At 37.7% G+C, this 15,312-nt stretch overlaps 1 protein-coding gene across 1 annotated transcript in view; it reads left to right on the top strand.

Annotated features, from left to right (window-relative positions):
* Positions 1 to 15,312, top strand: part of LOC128868860 (nephrin) — a 265,318-nt gene that overhangs the window by 39,553 nt on the left and 210,453 nt on the right. The window contains exon 2 of the mRNA XM_054111405.1: positions 8,501 to 8,628. The gene's annotated coding sequence lies outside the window, so the exon portion shown is untranslated. The remainder of the gene's footprint in view (positions 1 to 8,500; positions 8,629 to 15,312) is intronic.

Genomic DNA, 15,312 nt, shown 5'->3' with positions numbered 1-15,312 from the left:
ATAAAAAGAGAATCTACCTGAAGAAAAGCAAAATAAGCGGTGCGCTCACGTAAGCTTTTTTAGTTAGAATCTCTGCGCAGACGAGTGTAGCTAACGAAATTAGTCAACAATATGAAATTAATGTAAAGCGTTTTTCAGTAAGAGCGCTTCAACTTTTTTTTTGAATAAAACACAATCGGTTTGACTTTTTTAACTAATTTTTTTTTTTATTATCGAGTTTGAACATATACATTTAAGTATAAAATTCGATTTTTTTTGCATGACCACCGCGTGCACGTTTTACGAAGTCCAATCGTTGAACCAAATTTTCGACCACTCTTTTGCATAAATCGGCCGAAATTCCAGCAATTTCGTGTTCAATATTGGCTCTGAGCTCACAAATCATCGCCGGCTCGTTACTGTAGACCAATGACTTCACATAACCCCAAAGAAAATAGTCTAGAGGCGTCAAATCACACGAGCGCGGCGGCCATTCGACCGGTCCATTTCTGGAAATAATGCGCTCATCGAACTTACTCTTCAACAAATCAATTGTAGCGTGTGCTGTGTGGCTTGTGGCCCCGTCCTGTTGAAACCACATGTCGTCTAAGTCCATACCATTCAATTGCGGTCAAAAATAATCGTTTATCATGTCGCGGTATCGATTTCCATTCACAGTAACGTGGCGATCGTTCTCGTCAACGAAAAAATATGGGCCAATTACGCCGCCGGCATGTAAACCGCACCAAACAGTGATTTTTTCGGGATGCAACGGTGCCTCATGGATCACGTGTGGATTGCTTTCTGCCCAGTAACGCATATTTTGCTTGTTGACAAAGCCATTGAGCCAAAAGTGAGCTTCATCACTGAAGATGATTTTTTGGAAAAAATCTGGATCATTTTCGAGTTGATCTTCAGCCCAATTAACGAATCGACGTCGCTTCAAATGGTCAAACGGCTTCAGTTCTTGTGTCAGCTTGATCTCGTACGGATGTAGGCCAAGATCTTTTCGCAAAATTCGCCACAATGACGACACAGAAAGGCCCAATTGTTGAGAACGTCGTGTGAGCGACACATTTGCGTCTTCTTGAACTGAAGCCCTGGCGGCAGCAATATTTTTAACACTTCGTGCACTTCTTGCTCTCACTGGCACCGGAACATTATGTAGCGAAAACGTAGATACAAATTTGTTCACTAAACGGTCGATTGTCGAACGGGATGGCTTGTTAAATGGACCGTAAAAGGGCCGTAATGCTCTTAAAGTAGCAGCAACAGAACGATTGTTTTCATAAAAAATTTGCACGATTTGCAATCGTTGCTCAAGTGTGTAGTGCTCCATGATGAAATGTATACTAATGAAGTTTACAAATGACAAGCGAAAAATAAAAAATATTGCGTCGTTCGCCCTCCCTATCGGAAAAAAGTTGAAGCGCACATATTGAAAAACGCTGTACAAGAGTGTTTGAATCGTCCTTAATAACGAAATATTATTTTAAATTGAACGCCTTGATCTTTCTATGCTTCCTCGCTTATCTCACTGTTCTTCTTTGTTCTCCTGCTTTTTCCAAGAATTCCAAGAATTCCTTTCCAGCTCCATAAACAATTTGGAATTTCCAAAAAACTCATGAAAATTTTACTATAACAAACCAGCAGCCATAATTCATTTTGAGATCAGCATCAATCCTAATGGACACTTAATGGCTCTGGCGTGAATGATAAATGATGGTCAGCTTTGAGGGTATTAAAGTATTTTGTAACAAACAACACTCGAAGTACAAAAACACAGCAAGAAACACACGAATCGCATTGTTCTCGACAAGTTGTCAAAGCAGCTAATCTGATCCTGCGATCGCTGGGCTCAATGAATTACCTGAAGAGCAGGAGCAACGCGTACACATGCGAGTGAGTGAATAAGTAAATGGAGAATATTTCGTTGGGAATTCCGAACGGTAGTAATCGCAGCAAAGTGATCGGTGAAACGTAACTTCTGTGGAATTCTAAATATAAAACCTCAACCAGAGCAAAGTGCCGCAACTGAGGGACGTATTTTGGCTGATAAATTTGCTCGTATTTGTATTAAAGGAATGTGTGTTGCAACAAATGTTAAATCAATAAAAAAGCAACAAACACAGATACATACATGCATGCATGCATTTTAAATACAGTGCGGCGGAAGAGATAAAAAGTGCTGCAAACACAATTCACGCTTGGTGAGTTATATGTGCGTATACGGGTGTGGCACGTTCGAGTGTTGCAACAATAAGAGCCAGGTGTCTAATAAGTACCTAAGTAAAACAGCACGTAAGCGGGAGCAAATGATGGTTGTTAAAGTTATTCGTGTGTCAAAAATTTTTATTTTTTAATAAAAAATATTCACCGAGCGCTTCACTCATCGAATTCAGTCATCATTGAAAGGGGCTCACTTCGGGCTCAGTGGCTTCGTGAATAAGCCAAATGGTCTTATTTGGAATGACACTAATATACAGTTAACTCATAAAATGTACTATTTGTTGTTAGTCTTAATCAGACCACGCCATGCGGATTGCTTTTTGTATGTTACCAAAAGTGCATAAGCATATTCTGGATGACCTGGCCGTATTATAGGAGTGGAGTAAGAACATTAAAAAAATTCTAATAGGACTATGAATAAGTTCGTGCGGTTTTTTTTCGAAATTTGAAACTTTATTGACGTAAAATGGTTACAAATTTAATATTCAAAATATTGTCCATCGCTTACTACTACTTTTTCCCATCTTTCTGGCAATTCACGGATTCCCTTTGTGAAAAATTCGGTCGGTTTTGCCGCAATCCACGAATCGATCCATTTTTTGACTTCATCGTAATTACGGAAGTGCTGGTCAGCCAGGCCATGTTGCATCGATCGGAAGAGATAGTAATCGGATGGCGCAAGGTCTGGACTATACAGCGGGTGGGGTAGGACATCCCATTTGAGCGTTTCTAAGTATGTTTTGACCACTTGTGCAACATGTGGCCGAGCATTGTCATGTTGCAAAATAACTTTGTCGTGTCTATCGGCGTATTGCGGCCGTTTTTCTCGCAGTGCTCGGCTCAAACGCATCAATTGTCGTCGGTAGACATCCCCCGTAATCGTTTCATTCGGTTTCAGTAGCTCATAATACACAACACCCAGCTGGTCCCACCAGATACACAGCATAACCTTCAGGCCATGAATATTCTGCGCCGACGTCGATGTTGAAGCATGGCCAGGGTATCCATACGTTGCCCGACGTTTTGGATTGTCGTAATGGACCCACTTTTCATCGCCAGTCACAATTCGATGCAAAAAACCCTTTCTTTTGTGCCGTTGAAGCAGTTGTTCGCATGCCATAAAACGGCGTTCAACGTCTCTTGGCTTCAATTCATACGGCACCCAATGGCCTACCTTTCGGATCATTCCCATGGCTTTTAAACGTTTGGAAATGGTTGATTGATCAACTCCCAAAGTTTTTGCAACCTCTTCTTGCGTTTGAGCCGGATCTTGATCGAGCAATTCCTCCAATTCGGTATCCATGAACTTTGGCGGCGCACCCTCGCGTTCTTCGTCTTCCAAGCCAAAATCACCACTTTTAAAGCGTGCAAACCACTTCTGGCACGTTCGCTCAGATAGAGCATGCTCACCATAAACTTCCACCAAGATACGATGACTTTCGGCTGCTTTTTTCTTCATATTAAAATAATGAAGAAGAATTCCCCGCAAAAACACATTATTTGGCACGAAATTCGACATTTTCAAGTGTGGTAAAAATATTGTTGTTTACGCTTCAAATAAAAAACTTATACTGACGTTTGTGCCTTACGACAGTAGCTCTCCAATGAATGTTTGGAAATGTGGATCGATGGAATAATAATCAAGTTACGCCATCTGTTGTAAAACCGCACGAACTTATAAATAGACCTATTATGTCAAAACTTCCAATATTGCAAAACTTAATTTTTATTTTTTTTTTGTTTAATCTTTTTCTATTTGCTTCTGAGTATAAAAATAAACCCAGATCGGTGCAGCGCCCTCCATGCTAAGATCTACGCTATAGACAAAGAAGCAAAAACGTTTAGACTAATGGATTTAGTTCCAGTAAACCTTACCATTTTAGTTAATAATCAAACAGCCATGAAGGCACTAGCGTCCAGATGTGTTAAAGATAGCAGGGGGTCGCTCCCGCTTACCCAGCAACACAACACTACACTTTGTTGGGCCCCGGCCTCTCTTGAGTGGAGGGAAATGAAAGAGCGGATAAGTGTTCAAGGAAAGGCTTTGATTTTGACCTTCAGTGAGTGGTAGATGACATACGCATTCCTCTTAACGAACTGTACATTGCGGTTGACTTGAGCGTAATCGCGGAAACCAATAGAAGGGTCGGACTACTAACTGTAGGGCTTCCAAATCGATCTTGAGGAAATGAACAGATCAACTTAGAGCGCTCTCACAGGAGTTATAACGAGTCACTGCACTATTGGCACCCTAACTAGTAGAATGGAAGCAATGACTTCTGCAAGAGTTGTTCAGATGAAGAAGAAAGTGAGTCGGTATAACACCTCCTCTCTGAATGTCCTGTATTTCAAAGAAGCTGTGTCCCGAAATTTCGCAAAATATCTCACTGTACTATTCATCTTCTCAAAAATATATAAGTGGTTTAAGCAACTCAGTTAAGGGAAGGAAATCAAATGCAGGTATCACAATGGACCGTATAGCCGCCAAGTGACAATCAACCTGGCTAACCTAACTTAACCTACTGTATCCTCAGACCTAAAATGAGCCTACAAAACAATTAATTTTTAGAAAAATTGATGATAAAGTCCTCATCAACAATTTTCAATCAACAGAATTGGGAAAGTTCAAAAGGTTTCTCTAAAGTATGCTTTGCGGTCTTCACGATTTACTGAACCTCTTCTGCCATATACAAATCATGTAGCTTTAGACTCATTAGAATATCTAAGGATGTTGAGGTTTCACATTGTCAGGCCGATCAGGATATTTCATTTATCTTAATCTTCCTTCATTTATTTCGAAACTTCCTGGTGTGAGCTGATTTCAGAAACTCTGCCCTCTGTGCTTGTCGATACAATCGTTGGCACTACAATAACGACCAACGCTCTAAACCTACGCGACTCACGAAGGCATCTCATTCGTTCTGTTAATAAATGCCGGGCAGCCTGAACGTTCGAGCGCTGAATAATTCTGTGATGGCCCTGATATAGGTAGAAGTAGTTTTAGAAGTTTTTGTAAACAACAAAAACTGTTCAACCGAAGACCTATTTTCCTACTTAGCATACCTTTCAGACCAGCTCAATAGCCGCAAGGTGGCGCAGAAATAATTCCCAGTTTCAGGCCAGTTCCGCTCGACAGATGGGGGTTTTATGCAACCTATTTCATATAAGTGTTTCATCATTTCGACCCTGCCACCCACACTAACTCACTTAGTAATCCATCCAAGTAAACTAATTTTCGCCTGACCCTCGTATTGAAACAGCCGCATATAAATGTGGCACTACAGCGCCAATAAATCGTTGCAAGTTATAGCATTGCAAGTATGTATTGTCGAATTTTTAGTGTATACGCCGCCTGTGGCACAGAAATCCGATATCCATTTAACATTAATTATCACACAGTTTGATACTTTCAACTTAAAAAGCAGCTGAGAGTAAACAACTATGGCCACGAATACATCTGTACATGAGCACATGCAGCCATGCATACATAAGTGAGAATATATTTAAATAAAGTTTGAGATCTGTGTCGAGTGCCAATACCTACCGACAGTGTTTTCGGGACACTTACTAGTGTTGGGGCATGCCCCGTTGCTATCGCATATTTATCTTTGGTGTTCACAAACAATTAATTTAAAAATGTTTATGTTTTATTTTCGGCTGCGATTTCTTTTTAAATTTTTTTTTTTTTATTCTACTCATAATTTCCTCGATTGTGTTGTTGTCTTTTGTTGGGGTAGGTGTGTGTGACAGCGGGTTGTCAACGATAAAAAACAAAAAATACATTTGGGCATGCAACATCTACCCGCATTCGTACACATGCGCTATTGTAAGCGCCAAAAACTACAACAACAATAACATGAATTCAATACGTACAGCCGTTGCCTTTTGTTCACGCGTTGAATTATTGCCGAATTGATCACATTTATTGAAGCCAATACCACAGTGCATTGTGAGTGGAGAAAACTCCTTTTATTGTGGCCAAATCTTTTGTGAAAAATTTTTATTATGCCATGTTGTTGGTGTTTTTGGGACAGTGCCGTTGGCGTTGGTGCTGGCACTTAATTGAAATGTAGTTTGTAGATACAAGTTGTCGCTTAACAGCAATTCGACGTTCACCACATTTCTCACAGAACAAAGCGCATGGCCAACAAAGAACACAAAACAACAAAAAAAAAAAAACTTAAGAAAAAAATTAAAAAATCTTTTTAAATAAACACAAAAATACTAATAAAGTATATGTGCATGTATAAAAAATTACAAAAACGCATCGAAATAAACCCATTTTTATTATTTAACGCATTTGTTATTCGCCAGAAATGTGTGGTTGTCAGCGGCCTGTTGCTTAAGTCCAGCAAGTTCTTTTACATTTTATTTTAATTTTTCTCCCCCAACTCACTATTTCATTAGCTACATATTTACGTGGTTAATTGGATTTCTCAAGTCTTTGTCATAGCTTCAGTTTTATTTCATCATTTTTTTTTCGGCATTCAAGTCGACCACACACGCTTGCGCCCTTCGCAGAAGAGTTAATTTGGAGATTTTTTATGGCTTATAAAAATATTTGTTTCTAATGAATAGTGATGATTATGTTGTTGTGTCGAATGTTGTGGTAGACAGCTACCAAAATTAAATGATTTTTTTGTATTGCAAAGCCCGAATGGGGTAAAGGTATTTCCGTTTGATTCCAAAACAACCAAAGAAGCAAAAAAAAAATGTTGTGTATGAAGGCTTGCTTGACAATTTTACTTGCCAAATACAATTTAATAATCAAAATATTATTAATATAAAATTTTATGAAATAATTAATTAACTCTTTTAAATGCAGATTTTGAATGAATATTTGGCGGCGTATCCAATTTGATGGTAATTAAATGATACTTTACTCTAACCGAGCATATTAAACTTCATTTTAAGCAAATTAATTTACAATAAAAAGTCAGTTGGCAGACTAAAAAAAATAATCAAGGCGAAGAGTAGAGTCAAGCGCAAAATACTTCCATTCAAAAAACCTCCGGAATATGTCAGTGAAACGAAAACGGTTCAATTATATTTAAATATTTACTTTATTACCTTCAAAGTAATCGCCAATTGTATTCGAAAGCTTCTTTTACATTTCAAAACACCATTTCAAGCCGATTTTATAATAACTCTCAGCCTGTTCTAGAATCCCCACACAACTTAAACTTTTCACGAACTGGTAATAGGTAATAGCTTATGAAACAGCTTTAGGTTTATTTTGGGTCCTCATAGCCGCGCAGAAGTTAACATAAACGAGATTGTGGAGTTGTTTTCTTCCCAACTCCGGCCTCTTGCGATGAAGTTACTCCCACAAACGCTTTAGTACTCTCACATAGTATTCGTTATTTACTATTTGAGCTGGCGGTAGGTATTCGAAGCGGACTGGCCTAAGGCAATCAAAGAAAACGGACAATAACATTTAGCTTTTAGATATACTTTTCAGTGATTATTTTAAGAATTTCGGCCCGTCTATCCATTTATCAGATGCTTACTTCTGCCTTATAACCGATTTAAAACTGGTACGGGCACTATCTTGTCATCACTCCAGGCTATCTTGTCAGCACTCTTGGTCCAGCATTGTTAGCAAAAAATGTAGTGAAAATATTAGTTTCGCTGGCAATCGAAATTTTTTTAATAATTTCTGGGAGATCGCCAGAGAATGGTGTGACTCTGAATATAAAGGCCAGTGATTTATTTACTTAGCCTATGGGCGGCCGCCGTAGCCGAATAGGTTGGTGCGTGATTACCATTCGGAGTTCACAGAGAGAACGTAGATTCGAATCTCAGTGAAACACCAAAATTAATAAAAAACATTTTTCTGATAGCGGTCGCCCCTCGGCAGGCAATGGCAAACCTCCGAGTGTACTTCTGCCATGAAAAAGCTCCTCATAAAAATACTGCCGTTCGGAATCGGCTTGAAACTCTAGCTCCCTCCATTTGTGCAATAACATCAAGACGCACGCCACAAATAGGAGGAGGAGCTCGACCAAACACCCAAAAAGGGTGTACGCGCCAATTATATATATATATATTGTATATGGGCAAGAAATTTCTTGCAGACAATTCAGGAAGTAGGATGATTAATAACTAAAATTTAAAAAACCAAGAATATTATATTTAGAATATTATTAATAGTTCTTTTTCTCTCAAGACCCAAACAAAATGAGCATTATGCGAATATTCTTCATTACCCTATAGAGAGGGTAGAGGTAAAGAACTACGGAATTAAGCTGAGGTAAGTCAAATTAATTATGAAATCTGCTTCTTTTTCCAGAGGTGCGCTACTTCACATAAATGCTGAGAGTTTTTGTGATGGAATCTATGAGTGAATGGAGAGCTGTTTACCTCGGTGAGAGTGGATGTTGGATCGTAATGTGGAGAAGTGAAGTGTTAATATGAAAGGTGAGTATTAGTATTAGGTGATTATTAGTGTGCATTTTTTCTTGAAACTTTACAAACCGCCTTTTGCTTATGTACTGAACCGCTTCCGGAACTAGGGAAATGTGTATGTGCATTTTTTTCGTTTTCAAAAAGCATCTCTCTGCGCATAATGGGCTTATGAGAAAAGTCAACTCCTACTTTGAGAGTTGCTTAATGCTAGTGAAAATCAGTCATATACCGCGCCTTGTTGTAGTCAAGTGAGCCTGCAACCTGAGCTCAGAGGTAAATGAAGTCAACTTTTAATTTTTTAAGTGAGATGAGATTTGTAAATATTCTTTTAATTGCAAAATAGTTTTATTTAGACTCTTGGTTTTTGTTGTTTATTTAAAATAATGCTTCGTATTTCTTTTCAAGGAGCCACACCCTAATCAGAAATTAATCAGCCTCTCTGAAAATGAAATCTCTCAGTCCATCCACCTGGTCTAAACCGATTTCTGAACTTTGAATTCAAATAAATAACTTTTAGACAACCAGTTTTAAGTTCTCCGCATCAGCAATTAATTTTTGATATTCAGCTTCATTCAAATGTCAAAAAGTGTACACAATTTAAATACTTTTTCAACAAGAAGCCCAATCAATGCATTCGCCGTCCGTCCTCACGCCGACAAATAGAAAATAATACGAAAAAGTTAGTCATTCGGACCTTTCGATTTATTCAACTGCAATTGACGTTCTTATCTCCACTAAGTTTCAAGAAAAATCAACCGGAAAAAGGCCACTAGGAGTTTGTTTTCTGATCTCAATCTTTACAGGCATCGCACAGCGAATTGATTTTTATCGCAAGCAAACAAATAAAAAAAGAACAAAAACAATCAAATCAAACAAATACTTTTATTTAAAACTGAAAAAACTTCTACATTTTTGCATCATCTGCGAATTAAAATGCCCGTAGAAAAAGTTGCAAGTAACAAATCTGGCAAATGAAAGAATAAAAGGCCACCGAAAGGGGAAAAAAAGAATTAAAAATGAAGTGGGAGGAAAAGAAAAAGGAAAAGTACCGACTTAATCCGCTTGAAACGAATACCGGCGCGTTGGCTGGGGTTTTACAGGGCAATTAGGACATAAAATGGACAGTTGAGTAGCAGCGGCAGACATTCTTAAATATTCAAAGTGCAACAAACACACTCACGTACGGAAGTATGCGCTTGAACAGACTTACATACAGATAAAGCAGAACAAAGAGTCTGTTGCAATGAGACGCGATGGAGGGTAGAAAGTGTAGGTATGTATGTATAGGCCTATGTAGCAAAGACAATGCGTACGGTTTGTGTCACTTTTGTGACAATGGACACATTTGCCGAGCCGCTGATCGGATATGGCTACTTATTCGTACATACGTGCCTACCTGCATTGGCAGAAAAACCATTGAATGGCTGACCAGCTCACAACTGAAATAAAAGTAAACTTTTATTTGGCAGTAAGATATTCGTATTTTTGATTGTTTTTGCCAAAAAAATTAATTTTAAAATAGCAAAGGGTAGTTAACTAGCAGCTAATTTGTATACATAGAGAAGTAATTTTGTGTACAGAGATTATTAGAAGGAGAAGTGAAGAGCCTGTACCTCAAACTGGCTTTCTAATCAATTCCTGAATACTTAGCTCAGAACTCGACTCCTCCGAGTACCAGCAATGTTTTAACTTCTTCACTGAAAGACCCTTGTTATACTAAAGAGTAGAAGAGGTTTAAGCGAGGGGTTTGACGGTTCGCTTTTCTTTTTTCCACACTTCAAAGCTGTTTTCTCTGAACAACCAAAGCAAGCGAACTGGTAAAGTCACTGATGTCTTGCGCTGATGACTGCTCAATTTTTCTATCCAGCACAATTGGCTTCGATGGCTGTAATAAGGTAAAAAATTGCCTTCGAATTTTTTCACCCTTCCATTACACAGGTTCAAGAAGAACCAGTACTATTCTGCCTACCAAGTGGACTAAGTGGACGAAACTCCATCTAAAGAATTAAATAAATGGCTCACCAATTCCGACTGTAAGGTCAACCAACCCACTGTGGGTTAATTTCAATTGTTTTCTGTCCTTCCCGAAACACACAACCGCAATAATCACTCGATTTCAGAACAGCAACAAGGTCTTAAAATCGTTAGCCGGAAAACTGCTACGGCAAGTGAAAATAAATATTGCTGGCGGCATTTAATGAAATGGGAATGCCGATTCTAAGTTAATCACCACATAATCAAGGGGGAATTGGTAAGACAAAGTGGATGAAGTTGCAAATCTGATGTCGAAACAGCACTCACGATAAGAATGGAATACCTTCCGATGTTCTTCGAATCCCACCTGGCTAGTAGAGCGCTTATGCTCCCAGCTTAGAAGCATAATGTCATGCTCGGCAAACAGCTTTTGCTGAGATGCTACTGCAGCTGACATGCCAGCCGTGAGCCTCTGCCGTGAGCGTTGAAGCTAGTCAGAAGTAATCACTTTCTTTTTATCACGAGATCTTACTTGAGACTATCACAGCATCGATTAAATATCGACAGAGCTTGAACGACATACACTGAGAGACCATCCCCAAATTTTCTCTCCAAGACTCACTTCTGGATTACCGTCATCAACAACCAATCACCACCTATGCAGACAAAGCCGCTTAGCTAACTCGAGAGATCCATTGAAGTTTTCAAAAACTCTAAAATAATTCCAATCATAAATTTTTTAAAAGTTTGTTGACCTTATAGAGAGCTGATTGAGAGTTGATTTTACAAGCTGGCGCTAAACTAGAAAAAAGAGTTGAAATCAATAATACTGAAAGAATGAGAAAAAATTTTAAATAAAATTGTAATTGTAAATCCATGCAAAGGCCCTGATAAACTGTGTAGACTACATAGGGAAATCATATGAAATATTGAAAAAATTTGTTTAAATAATTTTTTATTTTATTGCTTTGTATGTAGAATGGCATTAAAAAAAAATAAATAATTGGCGCGTACACTTCTGTTAGGTGTTTGGCCGAGCTCCTCCTCCTATTTGTGGTGTGCGTCTTGATGTTGTTCCACAAATGGAGGGACCTACAGTTTCAAGCCGACTCCGAACGGCAGATATTTTTATGAGGAGCTTTTACAAAATCATTTTATTGACAAGTTGAAAAAGAGTAAATTGAGATTTTGCCACTCTCAGCTACGTTTGCTCAATAACTCGATTTTTTATTAGCTATGCAACACTAATTGCCATAAATAACTAGAGGAAGTCGAAAAAAATTAATAAACCAACTTTTTTTTCCAACTTGCCACAGGACATTGAACACGGCGTGTTTTGTCAAATCATGCTCTGGCTACTTTTACATCTATTTCTGTCTGCGTATGCCTGTCTAAGTATGTGTGTAGCCACTGCCGGTCTTACCTTTTCATTACCATTTATTTTCTTGTTACTCGCATGACTTGACAAGATTCCCGGTGTCCTTTATCAATTCAAAGTCATTATGTTTAAACGAGTATATGTAAATGTTCACGAATCAAGTGTAACAGCCCATATGTTTAGAAAAACATGCCTCGAGGAAAATATATACAAATAATATGTAAGTGCTATAGCTTCATTAAAATGGAGCAAAAGAATGCCTTATTCCCGTGTGGCGCACAGTGGCTACAAATCGATGAAAATTGAACAAGTGGCTTGGAGAATTGTGGAGTGAGGGGTCTTACCCCAATTTTTTTATTGCATTCTACGCGTGCCACTAAGGGCTACACAAGTGAAAGAGCTATCTTTTATATTTTTTTGTAGTGGTCCAATATACTTGCTCTAAGTACCAAAAAGGGTGTGAGCGCCAATTATACCTATGTACATATAAGTTCTATTTATTCGTACCCCTACGATTTTTGAGTTTTGGAATTTTTATTTTTTTTTGGTGACGGTGATAGAATTTGCCATAAAAAAATGTCAAGCATTTATTGTACTTTTTATGGAAGAAAATGCGCATTACCTTGGCGAAATATTTTTTTTTTAATTAACCGTATTTCGTACTCACTAGAAACTTGCACTTTGTTATACTAAAATTAAATGGGCTATAAAACTGCGTACCCAGAAAAATTCTGAAACTTCAGTTGAAAGTTTTAATGAAAATTTGAATTTTTTTTTTTAAATTGTGTGCAAAGTTTTTTTGGTTTTTGTTATATAGTATGAATTATAGTTTTATAACAAAATAGGGGTATGTGTATGAATTAAAAGTAGTTATGGCAAGTATATATGCCCTAGAAACCATAAATAAGTCTGAAAATTATTCACCCAGTGGCAAATCATTATAATTAATAAAAGTTCATTAAATAAAATTCATTAAAATCATTCAGAGATATTCATTACCTTCAATATAACAATCTTTCGTGAAGATATTTTTCCTGAAGAGTAAAAAGCACGCAATGAAATGGGAATATATTTTTCGGCATGCTTATATCAACCATATAAATATCTAATCAGAAAATTGTGTTACAAATATTTTTTTGTTAGAACATAATCACTCTGTGTTACAACTCGCCTACATAACTGTTCTTTTCTGTATGTTCTCTTCAGGTATTGCTATTCTATGTTTCATCAATATATTCACTCAATTAAATTTGCTTTAACAAGATGGTCGTGTGTTTTATTCCTTTGACACTCTATTTCGCTAATATTTTTAAGAGTTGCTTCATTTGGAATATTTTCAGATCAGGCACGAACTACTGTGCGCCGCTTTGATGCCGCCAAATTCATACCCTCTCAACTGCTACACTGCCAGCTTTCTTTGCTCTGCTCTGTTCTATTTCTCTGCTGCGGCACGAATTAATTAACATAAAGTAGATTTTTATGATTCACTAATTTCGGTGAAAATCAAATGAAATCGTTGCATTTAATATCTTCACATACCTTAAGCCTTCGCACCCGAAATTCCATGACCCTTTCGAGTGCAGTATCTGTGCCTGCTGCTCCCGCACATAAAATTAAAATCTAACTTCATCCACCCCCTTTGATTTTCTACGTGTTCTTAGCCAGATTTTTACAGATTATTTTGTAGTTTCGATTTTTATTATTTTTAAAGACTTTCTTGACCAAATTTCCTTTTTTACATGTTATCCACTTTATCTGCTCGCCATGCTGCGCTATCAATGAACTCACTTGTTGTTTCCAGCCCTTCTACCAGTTTAATTATTATTGCTTCCACCGATTTGGTTGTTTTAGCCTAATTACCGATTGTTGGCGCGCTGCCTCTGCTGCTGCCGCTTTATGACCCTTCATCAATCCTTTTTCCCCTATAAATACCATCGCAAATAGAAACACAAACAGTTGCCTTCATCGCTCATTACTTTTTCTCCATCGCCCTTTTTTTTGTTTTTTTTTTTTATTTGTTACCTTTACTCTCCCCTATTTAACTTCGTTACTTCTCGTTGTTTTTTGTGCGCTGGTGGTTTACTGCTGCTGCTATTGTTGTTGTTGTCTAATTTAATTGTTATGGTTATTGTAATTCATTGTTGTTGTAATCATTTACTGTTGCTGTGTGCACCTGTGTTACTTTCATTACATCACTGCGTTCTTTCCTACCTTCCTGCCTGAGTGCCGAGCAAATCCACTTGTTTGCTTACCGCTTACTGCTACGCTTGTCCCGCCTGGACGCTGGTTCACCTACTCCAGCTCATTTCACTGAACCGTATCCGTCGCGTCCAGCTGCAATTCGTTGCTGTTATGCTTCGTTTTGGTTTGTGTATTTGTCGATGCATCGCTCGGTAATAGGGCGTTGAAAAAAGGGTTTCTCGCGCTGGCGCTCTCATTTGTTGCGCATTAATGCGACTTTTCTGTTGTCTATTTTCATTTCCCGTTCACTATTTGCCGCTTATTCTGGCTTAATAAATTCTTATTATTTTCTATTTTGCTAGAGTAGTACCTTAGAAACCTTGTTTTTTTCTTTTTCTTGCTTACATTTCAGAAATTCCTGTGCGGTGGTCATCTACTATTTTTCGTTTGCTTTTGTTGCTAGTGAAAGGATTTATTTAATCACGCCTCACTCAAGGGTATGTGGAATAGAAAATCCTGCTTTGAATACAAAAATTTTAATAGAGTGATTCTTAAATAAACATCAAATTTCTCTTCCCTACATTTTAATTGTCCAAAGCTCCTTGTTGCAGCTGATGCCAACTTAATGTGCTCAAATTTGTTGCCTTGGCAACACCGCTTATACTTAAATTGTAATTAGGTATAATTTCCTTTAAAAAAGTTACTTGCCACAGCAGTAAAATTTTTTGTATCTTTTTATAAAAAAAATATTTAGTTTTCAAAGCAACACTTCGACTACAGCTTTAAAATCTCATCCTGTGACGTACAAAATCCGTTCTTAGCAAAATATGCAGGCCTATTATGATATACAAACTGGAATAGAATGAGCAATGAAGTTAATAGCCTGAGAAATTACGCAAAGTAATAATGCACTGATTATTACAGAAATAATTCGGACTTAATAGCAGAGGTCAATATGTTTGTTTTCCTATGCCCACAACTACTCTGGTAAACAGGAAAGCCTCTGGCACTCAGTCCATGGGCATTCATGTGCCCTAATTCTTAACGACTGGGCATTTGGCATTTATGTCTTGTGGTAATAAAGGAAGACAATATTAAAAAATATTCGACATTTCTCTATCAAATTTTTTATTTATCTGAGATATGTGGGTGTATATGTAATA

The sequence above is a fragment of the Anastrepha ludens genome, chromosome 6, assembly GCF_028408465.1.
Source record: "Anastrepha ludens isolate Willacy chromosome 6, idAnaLude1.1, whole genome shotgun sequence".
In the NCBI taxonomy this organism is placed as follows: domain Eukaryota; kingdom Metazoa; phylum Arthropoda; class Insecta; order Diptera; family Tephritidae; genus Anastrepha; species Anastrepha ludens.
The sequence above is the reverse complement of the archived record's forward strand: the minus strand, read 5'-3'. Positions and strand labels throughout refer to the sequence as shown.